Raw genomic sequence first — 7,531 nt, 5'->3', positions numbered from 1 at the left:
ATAACACTGATGCCCGAATAAGATTCCGTTTTTATTGACCTACTATGCGTAAGGATGTGTCCCTATTTGTAGCAACCTGTTTACCTTGTCAACAGTATAAAGGGAGAAATAGGAAAACTCCAGGATTAATGCATTCCACCATAGTTGAAAGTCCGTGGGACTTAGTGGGAGTGGACTTAATGGGACCCTTACCTCTAAGCACTGCCCGTAATCGGTATATCTTGGTCTATGTTGATTATTACACCCGTTATGTCCAATTTACACCGTTACGTACCATTACCGCAGAGGCAGTGAGCAGCACTCTGAAAACATTAATTCTTCGCTGGGGCGCTCCTAAAGCAATACTATCTGATAACGGGACTCAGTTTGTCTCTAGGATATGGAAGGAAACGTGCGAACTTTTTAAAATTAGATGCACCTACACCACACCTTACCATCCCCAAACCAACGCCACTGAGCGTGTAAATAAATCTATTGGCATACTATTGGGAATCCATGTAGGTAACGAACATAGGAATTGGGACCGTACCTTAGATTTGTTGGAATTTTCGTTGAATACTAGCCCCCATGAAACCACCGGTCGTACTCCTTTTTATCTTAATCACGGAAGAGAAGCCCGACTACCTTGGGACCTTCCTCTTGAACCTTTTATGCCTCGTGATATTGATATGGTTCCAACTGCATTAGAGGATCGTATAGATCAATTTAAAAGGGAGATCCGACTAGTTAGAACCCATATTGAACAAATGCAGGCAAAACAACGTAAATATTATAACCGCCGAAGAGAGGATTGGGAATTGGAGGACGGTATGTTGGTCTGGAAGGAAACTCATCCACTTTCCCATGGTGCTACATATTTTTCCGCCAAGCTAGCCCCGAAATGGGAAGGACCCTATTTAGTCGCCAGAAAAATTGACGAATTACGATATGAACTCCAGGACATCGCCACAGGTCAACGTTCCTTGCAGAATATCGCTCATCTGAAACTTTATCGCACTCCGGATAGATTTCAACTTCCTCAAGAACGGAGTCCAGAACCATCTCCAAGAAGACCGACACCGCATAGTGACTCTGAAGATAATCCACCCATGGCACCACTATCCCCTCAACCCGGTCCAAGTACTGCACCCCAGTACGTTCCTCCATCTCCTAGGACTAGTTTGCCTCGAACACCAAAACATGGACGCGTTGATAGTACTTCCTCTTCAAGTGCTGAAAGTTCGGATGATACTGTTTCTTCGCCACCGTTGCCAGCAACTCCCTCTCAACAGTACCCGTTCCTAACTCCCGAAACGTTGATGCCCTTTAATATGGGCTTCGTACGAGAAGTTGTTTTCCGTCGCAAAGTATTGCCCAACGGACCGGACCGAGATACATATTACCATGCTCCTGCGCCGCATCACCAGAAATTGCGCTCTCGTTATGATGCTCATGTGTATCTGCATAATCATCCGATGCCACCGTTAACACAAGACCATTTTGATTTTAGTCGCCGACTTATTTATGCCCCTCCTTGGGAGATTTCACGAATGGCACACCACTAATATCTTTTTGATTCTTCTAGACACCACTGGCTGAATTCCAATCCTCTGTGGAAGGCCGTCCACAAAGGACTTTTCCATTATCAGTGATGGTTGCCGCTCCGGTGAACATCATCACTTCTGGACTCCACTCTTACATATCTCAAGCTAGCTCACTATCTTCAACTATCCCACGTGCCATGTTAGACGATGTACATGTCGCTTGGCCCTTACTACCATCATCTAGTATCCTTGGTGTCTTGTCATCTATCACCATGCACTTCCGGAATTAAACTTTACTCTTATCTTTTTAGCGCCTAGGGGGCGCTTAGTACTTTGCCCTAGTAGGAAGGAGGTTTGGGCGCGGGCGTATATAAACCCCTTGACAGTCATCACGTAAGTTAGTTAGTGTAAGGAGTAACGCTAAAACCTAATTGGAAGTATAGGACAGTAGACCATCTACGTACTGTTAATGTCGCGCTCTACTTAAGCTTAGAACTTCTTAAGTTGCGGGTTAAAGTAAGGAACTACCTTTTACTTTACGAATTATTATAGTATTACGTCCGCGCCTTTCGTTCCTCAGTTGGCGCTTCGTTTGTCGGCCTTGGATAAAAGACACTGAATGGCTCTACACACCCTGGTGAGTTGGCATTCTAGCTTCCCTTATATTTAAGAATCGGGACTCCCCTATTTGATCACAATTTTTATATTATTTTCATTGGCTAAACCTCTAACTCCCTAACCGTTTAACTTGTATTTCATTTCAATTAACTTGGCATAATAAATACTTAATTTAAGCAATCTATACATATCCCCGTTCATACCCCGTACGCTCCATAGTGAAACCTTTTGTTTAAGTGCAAATTTCAACAATGGCAGCACATTCAATAGGGACGTTATGATTTTTACTCTTGGTTAAACTGAATCATGTAATAGACCACTTCGACAAGGGGTAAAACTTTCCCTTCCATCTCGCTCGATGGAAAAATCATAAATAGAGCAGAGACGGCGAGGGGTGAACCCCCCTGTATGTTCCGATACTGAGGATTGACATCTCTTTTTTTTTACGTAGAAAGGGTCTATAGCAGCGACGGTTCTATGCCGTGGCGTTTCTATGGTTCGCAAGCAGTAGGTACGTGCATGATGTTCGTAATTTTTTGATTTTCTTTGTTGTAATTGTTAACTTAAGCGCGGTCGAAGCCTGAAAATTCTGACTTGGTTATTTTGCAATATAGCCTGCGTTCACCGAGTCGCGTGATCTACGACGCTGTGGCTCGACTCTGCTACTTAGTCTGTATACCTTCCGTATTAACGGTTTTTAAAGGAATATGGGATTTTTAAACTTGTCGCTTCGAATCTTCCTATAGTAAATGTAGTATTTCTAGTAGCCCCAGAGAGTTCTGGTAGCACTCTGTATGCATTTGGTAGAATAGTTTTATAAAAATTGGTAGAATAGTTTTATAGAAATTGAAATGGTAGAAGAAATTTATAAAATAAGATTTGTTCGAATTATTTCGAAGTTGTCCTATTTCAAGGCGAGGAATGCTCTCAAAAACAATTACTATTTGCTGACGAATACCTTAAAAAGTACTATTCACACAGAATTCTCGAGCAGCTTAACGCGTAATTGAGTGGGCTATTGCCTTGGTGACGAGGCCAGAGAAAGACAAGGCATGAGAATGGCACAAGGCGTACTTCTAGCAAAGGGGGATGTATACAACCATACATCCTCGAGTCCTTGTTCGTATCGGGCGCAGCAGAGGCTAAAGCAGACTACCCTAAATCGTTTTGTCATTGTTACGTTTAGTTACTAGTTATATGGTATTTTTCCACACGAAAACTCTTAAAAGTGATAATAAATGGAGTTATAAAATGTTTTCGGGGAATGGAATTGTGCTCGAAAACACCAGATAAGTAAATTTTTCAAATTATTGAGAGGGAAAAAATTTACTACCAGTAAAATAAGTTAATTCAATGGAATAGGGTGATGGAACATTATTTTCTTAAGCATGTAAGTTTTAATTAAAAAAGCTTCAATATCTGCGCATTCAGTCAAGTGATTAACCTTATTCTTATCGATACTTTTTAGGTCTCCAAGACGCGTTTTGATTAATATCTGTTACTTCGGTCTTAATTTTTATAAATTTTGCGTAAATGCAAAGGGCCCCTCCTTTAAGGCGTCTTAAAAAGATTTTCTCTTCCGTATAGTTTGGTAGTTTGGCATATTTTATTTTTAGCTCTGTCCTTAAGTACAATTTTAATTGGATTTAGCCATTGGGATAGATGATAAATGATTAGCCAGCATATTAGGGGAGTCTGGCAATGGAACTGTGCTTAGATTTATCATTGAATATAGGAAATAATAGGATCAACAAATTTTTTAGTAGTATTTATGAAACTAATGGTAACTATTTTACCTTTGATAAATAAAGTCCAATGAGAGTTACAGTATTTTATTGATGACAAAGGTTAGGGTTAATAATATTATTTATTTTGTATAATAGTTTAAATATAAATTGTAATTTTTTAAGGTTATGGCTGTTCAATAATTACTTTCAAATCATTAAAACAATAAATTGCTTTAAGAATATTTTGGTTAAACCTTTTTCAAAGTTTAAACACGCATGTTTATTTTATTGGAATGTGCTTAAGATTTATTTTAAAAACACATTTGGTTTGACAATTGCTACGTTTAAATATAGCGCGCAATTTGGAATTAAATTTCCCTGGTTGTTATTTATTTATGGTGTTCATTATAATTATTTTCCAGTAAATAAAAATTTTGTTTTTCACGTTTAAAGCTAATAGTTGCGTATTTTTTAAAGGGTTTCATCATGAATCTATATAACTATGAATATACAGCTCTATCATATGCGCCTTCTATCATGTCGATTTGGTTTGGGTGTTACCCTCTTAGCCTTTGACGCGTTTTACGTAGCTCTAATAGCCAATCATAAGACAAGAGGAAGTGACGTTTCGAATTTACACACCCCCGTACTCCCACTCCTAACACTAGCAGACATCAATTTTGGAGGGAATATAGTTATCTTATCTTTTCGTTTCGTGATTTGTCGTGGCGAGTTACAAAATTAAAACAATAAATAAGAAAAGTACGACTAAAAGATGTCAGGGGATGCAGGCTCCACTGAAGAATTTTTAAAAGCGATTTTAACAAGCGCGTGCGAGGTTTTCAATAACCTGGAAATTAAAACAGTAAGCGAAATCGTAGACCTTGGCTCTGAAGAGGCTGCCGCTGCTAGTGCTAGCCCTTGCTCAAACGTGGAAAAACTTACCGCTTTTGAAATTATGAGGAAGGACAATACCCATTTCTTTCCAGCGGTTGGTGGCAAAATTAATTTAGAAGATCATGTGCTCCAAAAAGTGGATAAGCTTTCACTTGACACAAGTTTTGCTGCAGAAAGAGAAGCAAATGTCATTTCAAATCCCTTGAAAGTGACAGTATCTTCAAGAACATAGACATTAGAATACTATTAATAACCTAGACACACTTATCGGAAGAGAAACACGCGCTTTTTGATGCCGATTTTACGCTATTTACCCATTTTATATGCTATGGGGAAAAACAAGACGTTGGCCACCTAGCGGCGGACGGAGAAACTAAAAATCAAAACTAGACGCGCTGTCATGCTGCTTCGGACAAGAACCTTTGGACTCAGTCATTTAATCCCAAAGAATATTCTGATAGATTAGTACCCATCGAGAATAATCAACTAATACTCTTTAAACAACTTTGGTAATTGGTAGGCCTAAAAACACTTAACTCATTCTTATACTAGGTTTATTGAAATGTTTATATTTGGTAAAACAATCAATAAGAAAACACAAAACTACTAGTAAAAAGAACAAACTTTGAAGAACGTCACAATCTGGAAAATTAAGACCAGTTTATCAAGGCTAGCGATAGTGAGATTCACGCTACAGAGGACAATTAGTTAATGATGACACAATACCTTTGTTTTTTAATTAAAAGATTTAATGAATCCAGTTGAAAAGTGTACATAACGATTGAATAAAGAGTTTAAAAATTTAACACAAAGACACATTACATCGCAATCATGACCCAATATCTCCCAATAACGTCTTTATAAATCCCAGATAATTGTCTTTCTTTAACCACGAAATTGTTGTTGCCAAGAATTTAAATAAATTTAAGAATATTTAATAAGACCAGCTTTGTTAATACTATTTGAAATGGGAATTCTGAGGGTATCGGTGTATTGGAGTAGCTCATTGATACTGATTTATCGATGTTGTCATCGGTTGATGATGTAACTAGGCTCCCAGCATGCTAGTATCATCTCAACGCTTTGATAAAACGAATTGATACGATTTATTTTACTTTTCGTCAACAGAAAAACCACTAAAAACATTTACAACGAAATTAATAGAGAAACTCTAAGGAAAAACCTAACTTACCAATTTACTAAGTAGTTAAGCCTTTCACAAGGGCAGTAGCCCTAACTTGAAAAGAGATGATTTTGCTTTATAATAAATTATATATTTCTCGCTCTCTTTAAGGAGAAAAACTATTAAAGTTGCTTACCATTTATTTTCTTTTATCTTGAACATTAATAATTTAATTTACTTGAAAAAGTAAATAATAATGCCCTACCGTATAAATAAACTGTCTTTTTTTTACTCTCGGCATTTTTCGTTCGTGACGCTGGTGCGCATGACTTAAATAAGTTAACCAATCATATTCCAGCATTAAATTAAAAAAATATATTTTAGTTACCGCCGCCGCCGCAGTGTCGCATGGCCTTTTTTCCCCATAATGACGTAAAATACATAAATGCTGTGACGTCAGCAACAATCGGCCTCAATTGCGGGAATTCAACAGTGACTCTATGTATCTCTATGTTCAAGAACCTGGTCTGCAAACCTTGTTGCATTGGGTAAAAGTGTAAAAAGCATCAAGAAAGTGGCAAATTTTGATAGTGAAATGTGGGAAGTTGAAAAAACGTTTATGGAAATGCTTCAAAAACTTTCTTCTTTTGGATCTGTAAAAACTGGTGGCGTTAAATTGTGTTGCGGGATCACCACCGATGAATTTAATTGTTTGAAAGTGAAAGGCACGATGGATTTTGCCCAAAAAAGGTTTTATCCTGGTGGTGCCCAAGTATACGAAGGACCCAATTGTTCCGTTATAATTGACATCTCAAACAAATTTCGATTGCCAGCGTATCCTTTTCATCGTTGTGTCAATTGCCAGTCGTACGTGTCACGTCGGGCAAAGCGAAGCTTCAGCATCTCGGAATTTGAAGGTCAGTCAGTGGGTTAACGAATATGCTTAGGTATAAAAACTATTGCACCAAGTGGAAACTGTCAAACAATGGAAGGACCTATCTATGAGCCAAACAACATTCTGACTACTCCGGTAACTCCGATGAGAAAAAGTGAAGGCTTGATAACTACTACCACTATGAACACTCACACTAATGATCTCAATGAAATGGAATTAACACCTACCACTTGTTCATCAAACGTCCCAATTAAATCTATAATAAAAACAACTCCAAGTAGTGTTTCTTCCAAAGTACCAATTAGATTTCTTACGCCAAAAACTCAGAAAAAACGCCTATTAAATTTGAAAATAAAAGAGGATATCACAAAGAAACGAAATTGCGCATCTGCGAAAACGAACTGCAAAGTATGAAGTCATCCTAAAGGAGGATCAATCACGCGAAATGGAGGAAATTGTTTCTATGATAGACACAAGCTTTAAAGATGACCTTGAGGAAGTTTGAAATGAAAATCCTAAAACTAAAGCCCAGTTGAGAAGAGTGTGGAAAATTGATAGGCTTAGACTGCATGTCAAAGACACCGCGCAATTTAAGAAAGATCAAAAGAGAAATTCAAAGTTAGTTCTTGCGCGTTAAGGGGAGATAAGTTGGTTATAAATTTTTTCATTTCACATGTAGCTACTAAAAATATGGGCAATAAATGGTGAATCATCACCTATAGTCTTGCTTTGTCAGTCTATATTAGAA

The 7,531-nt window shown here is 37.9% G+C and overlaps 1 long non-coding RNA gene across 1 annotated transcript; it reads right to left on the bottom strand.

Annotated features, from left to right (window-relative positions):
* Window positions 1-5,492: 5,492 nt before the first annotated feature.
* Window positions 5,493-6,276, bottom strand: LOC149662731 (uncharacterized). Its single transcript, XR_016368653.1, has 2 exons — window positions 6,085-6,276; window positions 5,493-6,022 (listed from the first exon to the last, which is right to left on the bottom strand). It is a non-coding gene; the product is annotated as an uncharacterized LOC149662731 (long non-coding RNA).
* Window positions 6,277-7,531: the final 1,255 nt, after the last annotated feature.

This window comes from Phalangium opilio, unplaced genomic scaffold (assembly GCF_054372755.1).
Source record: "Phalangium opilio isolate 3A_F unplaced genomic scaffold, DU_Popi_V2 ptg000063l_1, whole genome shotgun sequence".
In the NCBI taxonomy this organism is placed as follows: domain Eukaryota; kingdom Metazoa; phylum Arthropoda; class Arachnida; order Opiliones; family Phalangiidae; genus Phalangium; species Phalangium opilio.
Note: the sequence above shows the minus strand (reverse complement) of the source record. Positions and strands in the feature narration are given on the sequence as shown.